Genomic DNA, 16,203 nt, shown 5'->3' on the forward strand with positions numbered 1-16,203 from the left:
GTATGACCCCATATATAGAAAATCCCAAAGCCACACAAAATCTAGAATTAACAGATAATTCAGCAAAGAGCAGGGTATAGGATTCAACCACACAAATATCAGTGTTTGTATGCACCAGTAATAATCATCCACAAAGGAAATTCCACTTACAATAACATTCAAAGAAAAAAGTGCCTCAAAATAAATTTAATTAAATAGATGAAAAATTGGGTACACTGAAAACTAAAAAAATTGCTGAAAGAAATTAAAGAACATGTAAGTAAATGAAAAACATCCAATGTTCATAGAGTAGAACACTCAATATTGTTTGGATGGCAATACCGTCCAAGGTTACCTACAGATTTAAGGCAAGACCCGTTGAAATTCCAGTGTTTGTTTGTTTGTTTGTTTGTTTGTTTAAGAAATGGTAAATCAGGGGCACCTGGGTGACTCAGTCAGTTAGGTGGCCGACTCTTGATTTCAGCTCAGGTCATGATCTCACAGTCACAAATTCAAGCCCCACATTGGGCTTTGTACTCACAGCAAGGAGCCTGCTTTGGATCCTCTGTCTCCCTCTCTCTGCCCCTTCCTGATATCTCTCTCTCTCTCTCTCTCTCTCTCTCTCTCTCTCTCTCTCTCCCCCTCTCAAAAATAAATAAACTTTTTAAAAAATGGTAAATCAGCTTATCAAATTCAAGGGGTTCCAAATAGCCAAAACAATATTGAAAAAGAAGAATAAAGTTGGAGGAATTACACTTCCTAATTTCAAAACTTGCTACAAAGCTGTAGTGATCAAAGCAACGTAGTACTAGATAAGGGTGGTATTTAGAACACTGGAATAGAACTGACAGCCCAGAAATCAACCATACATCATTGGTTGACAAGGATGTTTGACAAGGGTGCTAAGACCATTCAATGGAGAAGAGAGTCCTGTCAAGCAGCGGTACTGGGACACCTGAATATCCACATGCAAAAGAATGAACTTGGACCCTTATCTGATACTGTGTACACAATTTAACTCCAAATCAGTCAACAACCCAAGTATAAGAGCTAGAACCATACAAGTCTCAGAAGAAAGTAGAGGAAAATATTCATGACCTGGATTTGGCAATAGATTCATAGATACAACACCAAAAGTATGAGGAAAAATTTTAAAAAAAGGTAAAAACAATTTGGGCTTCGTGAAAGTATGATTTATTTTTATATTACTGAAATGACTGTGACAAGAATGTCATCACTATCCTTAAAACTACATCCAGGGGAATTAGAATAATGAGCATCTTCCTTCACTTAAAAATAAGTAAATAAATAAACTTGAGTAGACACTGTCAGAGCCCTGTGTGCATCCCTTGGCCAGTCAGTGTGGCTGTGGATTTCAACCACCTCTGTCTACCTCTTTGTTCCAGGAGACATTTAGTTCCCGAACCCTGGAAAGCCACTCTGGTCACAGCAACACAGGTGGGAAGTGAGGGCAACGAACACCCCAGGGAGTAGCCCTTAATCAACTTCCACAAGTTATTTAATTCCACCAGCTCTGCTGCATTTGGCGTGGGAAGGCTCGAAGGTGTATGTTTTGCAATATATCCCTGAGTTTCTCCGTGGGATTAAGTTCCAGTTGCCCACGCTTTCAGTAGACTGAATAATGCGCACTTTTATTGGCTGTCTTCCCTTCCCATGTCACTTCCCTGCTCCTCTTATCAACACCTGGCCCACCACTCCGCCTCAAAAAGCAAAACAAAACAAACAAACAAACAAACAAACACAACTACATGCATTCAAATCTTTGTCTCAGGGTCAAATTCTTGGCAAATCTACGCTAAGTCAGACTGAACAACGCCAACCACGTCTTTTTATTGAGTTCTATCTAATACCAGGTTTCATCTTCAACATTAGGAATTCGGTAACGAGCGAAACACTCCTCTTGCTCTTGAGATCACAACACGTTTTATTATTATAGTTGTCAACCTCATTAAAACACTACGATTTTAGAGATCATTCTATAAAATATACATGCAAGAGCGTTACTATGCTTACCTCAAACAGCTAAATGTACAGAAAATTTATAGCAGCATAAACACCTAGAATTTGGAGGACGAGGTAAGTCTTAGTAACAGCTGCTCTCCTGTTCTAGACTCATGACAGCCTAAAACAAACAAACAGACGCAGAAACATACAAATTAGACACAAAGCCTTATGATATTGGATCTTGAGTGCCGCTGTCACATGACTTGAACAAAAATAAACAAGGGCTTTATGCTTTTAAGTCATCCCCCATCAAACTAGGTCACATGCCCCCAAAGTAGCAACATAAACAGAGTTATAGATGTGTAAGAAGAGGTAGTCGTTTGACAGAATTAAATCCTGAACACAATGCTTGACCTTATAGATACACTCCCACCTGCACCTTCAAGAGCCCAGGGTCAACCACAGACGCACGGTACCCGAGCCAGGGCCACACCAGCTCAAAAACAATTCTCAGAGCCCCTGCAGCTTCCCTCTTTCCAATCATGCGAAGATGCAGAAGATGGGATCCCCAGGGAGTCACAGAACACTGTGGAAATCTCCAGGAGCCTCCATATGACCAGTCTGAAGACCCAGGTTCCTGTCCGGGGCCCGGTGCCCTTACGCTTTGACAATGCCCTTTCTCTTATGAAGAACTCAGGAAATAAATAGCCTTTTTTTTTGTTGTTTTAGGCAAGAGTTTGGCCAACAAAGAAAACTCTATAAAACAGAAAAAGATGTGACTTGCCCAAATGGTAAGGAGCTGTCAAATGCAGGGGAGGAAGTCGCACATTCTCTTCAAAACCATCCTTCTTGTTTTATTTCTTCACAGAAGCAGTTTCACAAGGGGCAAGCTCTTTCTTGACCTCTCCCTCTCCCCAACAAAACCTGTATTTTTCCTCCCCTTAGAAAAGTACGCTGGCTTACGCAGACGGAATCACCATAAAGAGATAATAAAAGGGGCGCCTGGGTGGCGCAGTCGGTTAAGCGTCCGACTTCAACCAGGTCAAGATCTCACGGTCCGTGAGTTCGAGCCCCGCGTCGGGCTCTGGGCTGATGGCTCAGAGCCTGGAGCCTGTTTCCGATTCTGTGTCTCCCTCTCTCTCTGCCCCTCCCCCGTTCATGCTCTGTCTCTCTCTGTCCCAAAAATAAATAAACATTGAAAAAAAAAATTAAAAAAAAAAAAAAAAGATAATAAAATGTTTACATATTTCTTTGGGTTCAAGCTCTGAAGAAACTACTCACAGAAAGTTTATATAATATTCTTCATGTGAATTCTCAGAGTGTAAGAAAGCCCTGGGCCCAGGCCAAAACAAGAAGGGTTGAGCTACCCAAAAGTGACTTGGCTAGTCGGGAAGGTAAGAAAGTGTGGGATGAAAGCAGTTTTCAAAAAGTGTTCATTGGCTCCCTTCGAATAGTTGCCTTCCTGTTGGCAACATAACATAAAGGGAGCCAAAATGTGAAGGCCCTGCTGTTTCTCCCGCCAATAACTGTTTTCCTTCGATTCATTTATTATGTAAGAACAGCAGAACTCTCCGGATGGGAGCAAGGGACAGAGTCTAGACATCGCTTATTGGCCACTGGCTGTGGAAACAAGTGTGCAGCATGTACGCGTTCCTCCTCTTAGGCTCCCCCCACCCCCGGCCATGTACAGCTTGTTCCACACCGCGCACTCTGAAACGTTAAATGAGTCTGACGCTTGGAATTGCTCGAACACTGAAAAGAGATTCCCGACTGTGTCAGGGATGGCTGCTCCCTTTTCCTGAGGGTGTAACTCTGGCCATTTGCCCCACCAGAAAGGCCTGCGATTACGATCATTTCTATGATGTGTTTCCCCGGCGGCCGCAGAAAGTTGCTTGCTAGCAAGTGGTACATGAACTCGTCGTTCATCACGAGACACCCAAGAGCAGCTATCCCCCCCCGCCCCCACCCCGGCAATGTCCCGAAAGGTTCTTCTGGTCTTCAGCCTCTTTGACTTCATCCATTTCACGACACTGCGCCCAATTTTTACCAAGTGCCCAGTGATACGGTAAAGCCATAGAAATATCGAGTCAAAATAAATTGACATTCGGGTTAGTAGGCCAGGAGATAGATCAATGATTTCAGGTTGCCTCTGTGTGAACTGGCCACCGCTTACTTCTCTGTCCTCATTTCTCATCAATCCCACCCCCCTCACTCTCTCTGCTCAACCATATGGGGCTTTTCTCAATCCTCCCTCCCCCCCTCCCCCAAATGCTCCGGAGCGTCCTGCTTCCAGCTCTGGGCACACGCCGTTCTCAATGCTCGGTGGGATCTTCTGTAGATCTTCCTCTGGCAAATGTCTAGGCAGGATCCTACAGACCTTGGCTTAGATTCCCAGACCCCTAAGACTGAGTTAAGGGCTCCTTCAAACTTACTCCTATGGAGCAAGGTGCTACTCACACCGTCATCTTATGTGCTCAGGCTTGAAGAGCAAACATTGTGACTGTCATGCCAATCATTGCGTTTCTGGAGCATTACATCATTACCGTACGCAGTAGGCACTCAAGAAATGCTTGTTGAATGAGCGAATGGATAGGTAAGAGTTAGGAAGGAATTATCTATCATCCAATACCTTTCCTCTCAAGTCCTACATTGGTAACTCTGAAATAGCATTGAGTTTCTTTGGCATTAAAAAAATTCTCTAATTATCAAGGTTTACATGAAATTTCCAAAATGTTAGATGGTAATATGTTTCCAAAAAAAAGCTTCTGTGGCTAAATACATTTATGAAACTCTTCAAGTGACACAAATTTCTTTATTTGAGAAAGTCTCAGAACCTTCAAAACACTAATATTCAGTGTGAATCTCCAAAAGGTTTCTGCGTGAAGAATTGCCCAAGTTTGCCTGGGCTGAAGTATCCCTTCATCACATACACACTCGTTCAACAACTACTTACCGGCTGCCTATCTTGTCCCAGGCTTGTGCATGGTCCTGAGGAGAATCAGTGAGTAGACGGGGTCCTTGTCTTCAAAAAACTGGCTGTCCAGCCAGGGTGACAGACGATTAACAGCGAAACACATAATCTAAGCAACAGATGAGTAAGAGAGGTTTAGAAGATATTCCATTAGTGTTATCCAAAGAATAAAATGTTTAATGAAATGATAGGAAGCCAATGGTTTGCTCAGAAAGAGTGACCAGGAAAAGTTCACTCAACAGATCCACAAAAACGAGAAAGAGTCTCCAACACAGAAATCTAAAGACAGAAGGTCCCAGGAATAGGAAAGAGGAGGTGTGCTACCAGGATGCAGACAAAACTTCATACGTTCAAGGCCCCAAAGGGAGTTGAAGGGGCTGGAGCCTGAGGAACAGAGAGAAGGTGTGGTCAGAGGTGAGGCGAGAGGAAGGCAGGGCCATGTGCTTCCAACTTAATGCTAATTAAAATAGGAAGCCTTAAAGGATCTTAAGCAGAGGACGTATAATCCGAATGGTGTTTTTTACAGATCCTTCTGGTACCTTCGTTTGTCATCTTTAAATTTATTATTAAAGAACTGAGAGAAATTCAGAAAAATTAATGAAATGAAAACCAAAAGTGACACAAATTAGCAAGGAAATCAACAGAAATTACCATGACATTGAGAAGCAAGCTGTCAATTCAGATCCTGCAAAAAGCTGTAGTTTACTGAAAGGATGAGAGATTTGAAAAATGAACTGATGAGTAGCTTTTTGAAAGGCGGTAGGATAATCTCACATAATACAAGAGAGTAAATCCTATGAACATTTGGGAAGATTTAAATTTCTTGCTGACGTTGACAAATATGGTGAAAACTTATAATATCCCACTTCCGTGGGTGCACAACTTGCACTCTGACGGCTCTGGTGGGAAAGAAAGTCCATAGCAGGTTACTCAAATTTGACAATAATCCAAAAAGTTTACGTGTGACCAGTGATGTGTTGGGAAACTCGAAATAACTATTCTAATTTATTTCAGTCAACCATGCTAGAAAAAAAGACTGAATTGCGTTTTTGTTTTCCTGTTTTCTCAATAGAACCTGTTTTTTCAAATTAGTTGCCACGTGACAAGTCAAAGAACAAGAAGTCAGAAAATTAGGAGGGAAATAAAATGGCATAAAGGTGTGTTTGGCAATTAATCAATCCTATTTCTCTGGTGTTTATGATGTTTGTAAAATTTTTGTCAGCTTTTTTAAATGTATACTTTGGGGTGCGATTTCTATGTTAACAAATATCTGCTTTTGTACTGACTCTATATCTTTGTGTTCTTTTCCCTAAAGAGGGCACATTGCAACCTGGGTCTACCCCAGTACGGAGGTGTGAGACAGTCTTGTAGGGTCAAGGAAGATGAAGAATTGCTTGTGGATGGGGGATGGAGAGATACAGGGGAACAGTGGATACAAAAGGAAACAGCATGAGCAACAAATCACAACTCTTAAAATTTAAAAATATCCTTTTCATGGTTTAAAAGTTACATCTAAATTTGGGGAACAGGTCAAAGGAGAAAACAGAGCATCTGAGGGCTTAACAGGTTATTTGAAACCCACATTTCCCTGATAATTGGGTGAAAACTTCAACAAATGTTTTAGGCATTGTGATATTAACTTTCCGTTGTAGATTTCACATACTGTATCATGAGAATAGTAGCAATCTTATTCATTAAAAGAATATATTGCATTCCAATGACATTTGAAAGAAATCACAGAAGAAAATAGCATATCAATCATAATTTCGAAAGAGCTAGTTTTGCCCTTAGAAATTCCATAACCAGAGGTGAAACACAGTGCAAGTGATACAGGGACAAGTTTTGAGATTTTGTGGGATTATACCATGAAAAGCAATTATATAAAAACTAACATGGTGCAAAATGTTTACAAACATACTTACCTAAGATTCACAGAGCAAGAGGACGAGGATGAGAATACGGAGCAGGAAGATGTGGGATTTACATTGACTTTGATTTTTTCAACCTGACAAACTCATTGGTGAGAGATGATATTTCACATTAAGGACAAGGTGACACACAATTGCTCCCTTTGCTTTACTGCAAACTGATAAACTATGTGTTGCTCATTGTAAATATCACATGTGTGTATAACTCAACTAAGGCAAAGCCAGAATCATCGTAAAACAATTTAGTAAGACGAAAGGTAAGGGAGTGCTGTGGAAAGTCATTGTTGGAGTGTTTCAGTGCTTGTGTCATTTCCCTGGGGGTGGGGGCGGTGGAAGGGTAGGATGAGAGCAAACAGTATCTACAAGAAGCCTAATGAATTAAAAGTTTCTAATACAAAAAAAATTAGATTTAAAGGATTATTATGTAGAGACGATCATCATATTTCAAAGTTAAATTTACCTAGTTTGGAATAAGTAACATATCTGTATGGTTTGTAAATCCAAAGAAACAGAACTTTTTACAGTAACAGGGTCTTTCTCCTGTCCCTGTCTGCTAGTTTCCAGTCCCTTCCCCAGAGGAAGCCACGTTACCAATTTGTTTGTTTCTTTGTTTGTTTTTCCAATCATTCCGGGGATACCCTATTCATTCTAAATATGTGTCTATACTTTATGCCTGCTTTTGCACAACTGCGCAAAACTTTCTGTGCCTTGTTTATTTCACTGGACATACAAGAAATAATTTTACGTCGTTACTTAAAAAATATCCAAGGTGGTTTTTATGGATGAAGAGTAGTAGATGGTATAGATTAAAGAAAGCAAGTCTCCTATTGACGGAAATCTAGACAGGACCAGGTTTACCTAATTTTAAAATACGTTATTGGATCTAGAATGATTAAAAGTGGCACAAATATTATTAAAGAAATCAATGAAACAGGCTAATGAAGTCCAGAAATAAAATCTTGCTGCTTTTAGCACATGACTTATTAAATATACCGTAAGATGGTTTCTCTTTTGCAATGATATCATATATTCGGGCTTCTTTTCCTATATAGATTCTGTGTATATTCTATATATTAGTTCCAAATGCCCCTACTATTGTTCTAAAGTTTTTCAGTTAATTCCGTAGGATTTTTCTAGATATGGTATCATGCAATCTGCCAGTAAACAAAATTGTGCCTCCCCCTTTTTCCAATTTTAATTTCTTTAACTTCATTCTCTTCCCAGGCTGCATTGGCTTATATCTCTAGAAAAATGTTAAGTCACAGCAAACATTTTGATCCTGTCTCTTATTTTTTTATTGATATGTAATTGACATATAACATTGTACTTATTAGTGTCAGGCATGCAACGTAATGATTTGATACTTGTACACATTGTGAAATGATAACCACAATAAATTCAGGTAACATCCATCACACTTAGGTATAATTTTTATCTTATGGAGAGAACTTTTAAGATTTACTCCCTCAGCCACTTTCAAACATACACTACAATATTATTTTTTTATTTTTAAAAAAATTTTTTAATATTTATTATTTTTGAGAGAGAGAGAGACAGAGTGCAAGCAGGGGAGGGGCAGAGAGAGAGGGAGACACAGAATCCGAAGCCGGCTCCAGGCTCCGAGCTGTCAGCACAGAGCCCGCCGCGGGACTCGAACTCACAGACCCGAGATCATGACCTGAGCCGCAGTCGGCCGCCCAATCGACTGAGCCACCCAGGTGCCCCTACACTACCATATTATTAACTGTAGTCATCATTGTACATGATATCCTCATGTCTTATTTTATAACTGGAAGTTTGTGCCTTTTGACTACCTTCGCCACTCACCCCCCACCCCCGCCAGCCCCTACCTCTAGATTATCACCAATCTGCCCTCTGGATCTGTGAGCTGGATTTTTGTTTCTATAGTTTGGTTTTTAAATTCCATATACTGATGACACGGTACTGTACTTGTCTTTCTCCGTCTGACTCATTTCATTTAGCATGATGTCCTCAAGGTCCATCCATGTTGTGGCAAAAGGCAAGATTTCACTCTTTTTTATGGCTGAATAAAATTTCATTGTATGTGTGTGGCACATCTTCCTTGTCCATTCATCCATCCATAGACGCTTAAGTTGCCCCCATGCCTTAGGTACTGCGATGAACATGGGGGTACATATATCTTTTTGAGTTAGTGTTTTCTTTTCAGGTAAACGCCCAGAAACAGAATTGCTGGAATGCATCTAATCGCTCAATCTGCTCACTTTAGTCTGTTCCAATAATTTAAATACTTTTTAAAGTAAATCCTCAGTGTTGAGTATATCTTCTTGCTCCTCTCCTAGACAACATCTGGGTATTTGGGGGACAGACTTTCCATATTCTTGCTGTGGCATGAGCGCCCAGAGAGCAAGGTTGTACAAAACTATAACTTTTTCAAGTCTCTGCTCTGGGTAAGCGATCTGGTCTCGTCCCTCAGCCCACAGTCACTGTGATGCTCCTGGTTCCATGACACTGGGCACTGTGATGGCTCTCCTTACTGAGACCGATGGTCACAGCCACCTGTCGCACATCTTCCTTTGGTCTCAAGCCCAGGATCATTCCTTCCTTCACCACTTTCTAAAGGGATTTTAAAAATCTCTAGTGCACCATACAAAGGCAATGGGAACCAGAAGACTGTTTTGCCTCAGTGCTTCTGCTGAGAGTGCATTTTGCGGGATGCAAAAATGAGCATAGCTTCTCCTGGAGTCAAGCAGCCTCCCAGCTACAGCCACCACTTCCAGAAGGTTCCTAGATATTTGCCCTACCTCCGTCTGCCTCTCCCCACTGGGGTTCCCATTCAAGAATGGAAAAGAGAACACCCCTTTTGGACCTTTTGCTGTAATGCATTCTCTTTTCCTTTTCTCATCAGCTGCTTGGTCAGAGAGAGAGGGGACTCTTTCTCCTGTGTTAGGGAGGTCATTTTCAATTTCATACTCCCTTTCTTCTTCAAGTGGAATTCATTCTTTGGGACTCTAATGGCACTCTGACTTTAACGGTAAGGCACAAGAGCCCAATCATTAAAGAGCACAAATCAAAAGAGATTTCCATGCCAGACAGTACATCATGGGAAATATAGTCAGTAATATTGCATCAACTTTGTATGGTGACCAGTGGTAACTAGACGTATCAGGGTGACCATTTTGCAATGCCTATAAACTTCAAATCACGATGCTGTACACCTGAAACTAATATGATATTGTATTGCAACTATACTTCAATGAAGAAAAGAAGAGATTTCCAAAGTCATGTGCCTGTTACACATAGATGTTCTTACTGGCTTGAGTTATTCTGTCTCTCCATTGGAAGCACTTTCTTCACCCACAACTGTGCACTACAGCCCATCATCAGTCAAAACCTTCAGCTTACATAATATCAGTTGGGATGTGTGAGGTGCATGTATGCATTTCAACTCGGCAAGTAGTGAGAACAAAATTAGCAACGTTGGGTTTAATAATAATACACATCGCGGTGCCATTTTCCTGCCGTAGGGATACTGGAGGCATGTTCAAACATTTATCACTATCTAGTACCCCGGTTTCATAAAGTATTTTACCGTCATCCCTAATTAATTCTACCTTTCAACAAGAAATTTAGGATTGGCTGCTATTGTTATCCCACTCTTACATGTCAGAGAACTGAAGCAGAGAGGTTAATTAAATGACTTACCCAGATACCCGTAGGCTGTGTTGGCAAACGGTGTCTGAACAGGGCTTCTGGCACAGATGCCCCCAAAGAAGCAAATTTAAGCAGCCCTATTCCAGCAGGGGGCACCAGCTACATTACAAATTTGGGTACACTCTAGCTTTCTGCTCATGGAAATCTTACAAGATGGTATACCCAAGAAGAAACTCGACTTCAAGTGTCATGGATATGGCAGCCTTTCCTTACATCTCTGACACAGAGTATAGTTCTTGGGTTTTAAACAGACTGTACCATTCAATCAACACCTTCCCAGGATGTTTGAAAAGAGTTCAAGACAAGGGTCCTTACCCCCAAAGCCCGATCCATTATGATGCCTAGAACCTCACAGTTTTGGGTTTTAAGACTTTGGGGACTTCATTTTTAAAAGGCTATAATAAAAATCTCTAACAAAGGCGACTCCCTTCATTGATATGCTACTGTCATTGCTCAGGGAAGTCTCAGATAAGAATGAAACACAAGAAAGAGGAACATGGGGTTACAGGATGGGAAAGAAAGGCACAAGAAGGTGATGCATGGACACCATAAACCAGCCCCCCCGCTCCACACTCTTGCTTAGAGGTATATCTTCCAGGTTTTGTGAATTCCAAACTCATGCCTCTTTATGTGCCTTAAGTAATATGAATTAATGAGAAGATCTTAGACCTGAGTTCAAATGTTAGGTCCATCGAGAGGCTGTAGGAAGTGCTCAATAATATTTGGGTTTTCTTTCCTTCCATTCAAAGGAAGACTCATTCAAACAGCCTTGGAAGATTCTCCTTAATTTATCACAAGTGGGCAAAAGGACACGATGAGCTCACCCAGTGTCGAAAGAGAATGCCAGACGAGCACTTCTTCAATTTTAACATGAGTGCAAATCTCTTGCGGAGTTTGTTAAAATGCAGATTCTGGTTTTGTAGGTTTGACGATGGGCCTAAGATTCTGCATTTTTGAACCACTCCCAGGTGTGACCCATATTGACGGTCCCTGTAGAACATGTACTGAGCAGCAAGATGGTCCATTCTCCTAGGGTTTCAGAGACACGTGTTGCTTGAAAGCATTCTAAAAAGTCACCCGATAACCTCTCCCTTGTCCCATCCGAAAGCCATTTTCAAAAAGGGCTCTCATAGAAGCAAAGCGCATAAATGATCTAAGGTTTCAACTCCAACTGAAAGATGATGTCTGATGCATGAGTTAGTCCTGTTTATTCTACAAAATGAGAGTAAGACAAAAGTCCCCAGTTCCTGCCTTTTAAACCGTTTTATATTCTTTACAGTAATATCATGATGCCAAAAGTTGAGACCTCTACTTATATAGGAGGACTGTTTTTAATCTAGAAAATCACTAAAGCAGATGTTCAGCCTTCATTTTCTTTTAAAGATATACTAATAGAAATATCCCTTAAAATTGCATTATGGCAAGCTGATTTAACATTGGGAAGTTTATTCTGGACTAACTCCTCGTGTCAGTAGTATTGATACAGTGTGCTAGCTGTAGAGAAGGGGGGGAAGAGGGGAGAAGAATATTCTAGATGGAGAAAGACGAAGAAGACATAGTTGTTGAGCAATACCTACTATGTGTTAGACAGTGCATTAAATTTGGTCCTCCTAATATATCTATGAGGTAGAGAATATTAGCTCCATTTTACAGATAAGGAAACTGAGGCTCAGGGAACTTAAGCAAATTGCTCAAGTTTGCACACCTACTATAATCCATGAAGCTGGCTCAAGCCAAGCTCTTCAGAGTCTAATTCCTGTGCTTTTCTCACTCTCCCGAAAGTACTTCTTTGGGGACCAACAGTCACAAACTCTCAAGGTGTTCCCATATATCAAGACTAGAAAAACCATAGGATACTGGTAATCTCAAGAGTTCTTTTAATGTTTGCTATGTATCTCCACACATTTCAAATTAAAACTGTCCTTTTAGTATGGCTTTTTTGCTAAATGGAGTTTAGGGATGCATGTACACATACCTCTACAAAGGCCAAATTCGTTAACTACAATTAAGAGCTTATTTGAGCTCGGTACTATGTTGGGTCCACATAACAAGAAGCAGATGAGAAATGTTCAGTCTGATCATCATTCTGTATGGGGCAGAAGTTGATTCCCCATGGCCTGTGATGATGTCAAAGGAAATGGGTAACTTAGTTTTGATCCACCCCGAAATACGCGTTCTCTTCCTCACCCATTTGACGTTACAGCCCAGGGATAAGCAAGAGGTTCACACTCTAGGAGCACCAGCTCAGTTAAGAAGCAGATTCCTAACACCAACAACATATTCCTGTACCGGCAGTCCTCAAACTTCAAGATACATCAGTCTGCCCCCCGCCCACTTTTAAAACATAAATTTCCAGGCCCACCCCTAGTTTCTGATTGAATGGTTCTGGGGTGGGACCCAAAAATATGCCTTCCTAACAAGCTCCCAAGTGATGCTTATGCTTCTAGACTGGGAACCAGACTGAGAACTACAGACCCAACCTAGGTTCTGGTTCTATGGATGAGATCCAGAGTTATAAACCCTGGTGAGCCCATTTTTCAGGTACGTGTACATACGTTTTTCTAGGAAGAGGGTCCATACAGTTGATCGGAATTTCAAAGAGCCTTTCACCCTCAGGAGTTAACAACTAATCCAGTTAGCAGAATAATGTCAAAACCTGGAACCGAAAGTGAGTGATCCAGGGAGAACCCGTCATTATCCATCACACATGCTATTGCATTTGAAAAAAATTTTTAAATGTGTTTCAATTAATCGCAAGTAAAGAAAAAAGCAGACAATTCTCCTTGGCACCATTTTCTATATCTTTGTTATTGTGAAAGAAAGCCAAAACTATATGATACATACACACACACACACCCGTGTGCACACACATACAAAACCTATCTTTGCCAAAGAAGCGCACATGTATTTGGTAGAGGCCGGTAGTTTTAATTTTGCACGTGCAAAACAGGGCGTGTTCTCCGTCTCCAATTTGATCTTTAACCACCAACCACTTTCTAATTGTTCTTGCAGGGTGTAAAAATAACCTGGAGAATTTTTGTATAAAAGGCATAATTTAAACCAGAAGATTCTCTTCTCCACATTGTTAATGAGCTCCCAGTGGTGATGAAAACTCCTTTCCTATATTTCTGAGGCATATTTCAGAATTTGGAATCAGTCTGTCTGACAATCTGATGGTCAGATCTCTACAACGGGGCCATAGCCTGTGTGTGTGTGTGTGTGTGTGTGTGTGTGTGCACGCGCGTGTGCGTGTGTTTCAGCTGTCATAATAGCAGAAGCCAGAACATATGAATGGACTGTTGTCGAGTCAGTCGGATTCCTTTGTTAAGAGGGCTGGAAGAACCAAGCCATAGCACCATCCAATGCTATGATTTATGCTTTGAAAACACTCCAAGTGGATCAACCACAGGGCAATCGAGAGATGATCCAGGAGTTGCCTCTGTGAGAAAAAGAAGAAGAGGAAACCGCAACACGTATGCGTGGAGTAGTGATAGGCATGCTCTATAAAGAGTGTCCTGTGGCTTAATAATCATTTCTATCTCGGCTAGACCCTATCTAGTCATTATCTTTCTAACATGTGATGATCTCTCCCTAGCAACAAGCAATATGTTTCCACACCAAAGGCTCCTTGATGATAGAAACCATTTATTATATACTTTGGTCTCTCCCCACTTTCCAAACGGACTCTGATGCCCTTAACAGGCTGCAGAGACAGTATAGAAGTAAAACACATCCATGGAAGGCACCAACCACTCCTCACTCCTTCAACCCCTCTCAACCAGTCTCTCCTACTGTTCTTCTGTCCCTGCTCGTGATCTCTTTGCTAGAATCTGGTTTTAACTATTTACTCAGAATCTTTGGATTTGGACCGTGTGTTTGAGTCTTGACTCTGCTTTTGTGACTAGGCATTATCTTTGGTTCTCTGTTCATTCTTTGCCGAATTCTACGGCCAGGTCTGCCCACTGGGGTCCACGCGAGGCCCCCAGAAGCCTGGTACTGGTCTCACCACAGGCACCCTGCTGACCCAGTTGGAAGAGTGGGTGAGGAAGAATATGAGCCCTCATATAGCTCCTAATAAATAAGTGCCCAGTAACAGCTTCGGACGGATGAAGGAAGGAAGGAAGGAAGGAAGGAAGGAAGGAAGGAAGGAAAGGGAGAATCAAAGATGCTATCAAGGAGAGACAGCTATACCCTGGCACACCTGGGCATATTGCCTGCAAACGTTTCTAGAAAGTCTAGAAACACGTGGGGCCACCAGGAACCAGATCTGATGTTCACGTGTTTCCTTTATTCCCTTCCTGCCTCTGCTACTGAACCATGGTTTCTGTGCAAATATTTACTTTAATAAACTTTAAAAAGTGTAGTAGGAAGATGTTTGTGCTTCCGTGCTCCCCGATATGCCTCTCGTTCAATCCCAGCTCAAGAGTCATTATATTTTCATCTGTTTTACTCAGATAGAGCCTAATAAAAATCAGTACCTTTCTTAACAGAAGAGATTGCTAAAAGCTTCTTTCTCTTCCACCTCCATGCTCAGTGGAAACAGAAATGTCAGAGATGCACCCAAGCGTCCCACCTGCTCTTTCTGGCAACTGTGCTTCAGCGTCGATCAGAGTTCCTCTTGTCATTTGTCCATCACAGGAGCATCACTGAAAGGCTAGACTGCCACCGGCCGCCTCCTATGAATTATAGAGAAGCTCCCTCCGCAAAAAAAAAATAATAAATGGACAATTTTGATTCATCATCTGATCTGCAGGAAACGGCACAAGGGAAATGTGTGCGTGTGTCCATTAACCAAGGTATGGAATCCACAACCCCATTCTCAGCACCCAAATCTGTTGATCCCTGTCAACTGTATGGAAAAAGATGGGATCATTGGAAATGCTACAAAGGGTTTTGGAAATAAAATTTTAACGGAGGCTCTGACACTTACCACACATGTACTTTTAAAAACCTGCATTGCAGGATGTTATAATTAAAAGGCAAACATCAAAACATGTTGTCACATGCAAATATAAAACAATGGGTCACGTCTTATAGCATCTGCTCCAAGTTAACTGCAGATGTGAAATGTTGATAGAAATTATTATCATGGGTGGGTGTTTTGTACTTTACATTATATCACAATTTACTTCATTGGTTCAGACATACTTTAATAAATTTGATCTTAATCCAATGAGGCAGAAATGTTCTGAAAAATTTACGTAGCTGTTATTACAATACCTGAATACTTGCAAGTAAATTGCTTTCAACAGTGTCTTTCTGTATGTAGGAATTTGGGATTTGGACTTCAGAGTATCCGTGAAAAATGTCATTGATGTTACAATATCAGGTTCTTATTCCACTAGGAGAAAATTTCCCCTCTTGAGTGTAGAATCTCAAAAAGAAGCCTGGGACAAGACAAAACAAGAGGGGCAGAGTGGTCCCTTTTGTAGCATATTTTCCACTGAGTTGCGGGTACGAGTTCCACTGATTGTGCACCTAGAGCTTGTCCACATCTGGTTGTGAAGGACACAAGTCATAGCTGCCACACCCCAGCTGCCAGGGGCATAGTGCTCAGAGAGCCTTGGTGTTTCATGCGGAAGTTCCAAGAAAAGTCATCTGCAGTTCGCGCTGATGTCAAAACTCACTTCCCACAAGGCTCAGGACCCAATTCGAGTTCAGCAATAA

This window comes from Puma concolor, chromosome A1 (assembly GCF_028749965.1).
Source record: "Puma concolor isolate L17-30 chromosome A1, mPumCon1.1.hap2, whole genome shotgun sequence".
Classification (NCBI taxonomy): domain Eukaryota; kingdom Metazoa; phylum Chordata; class Mammalia; order Carnivora; family Felidae; genus Puma; species Puma concolor.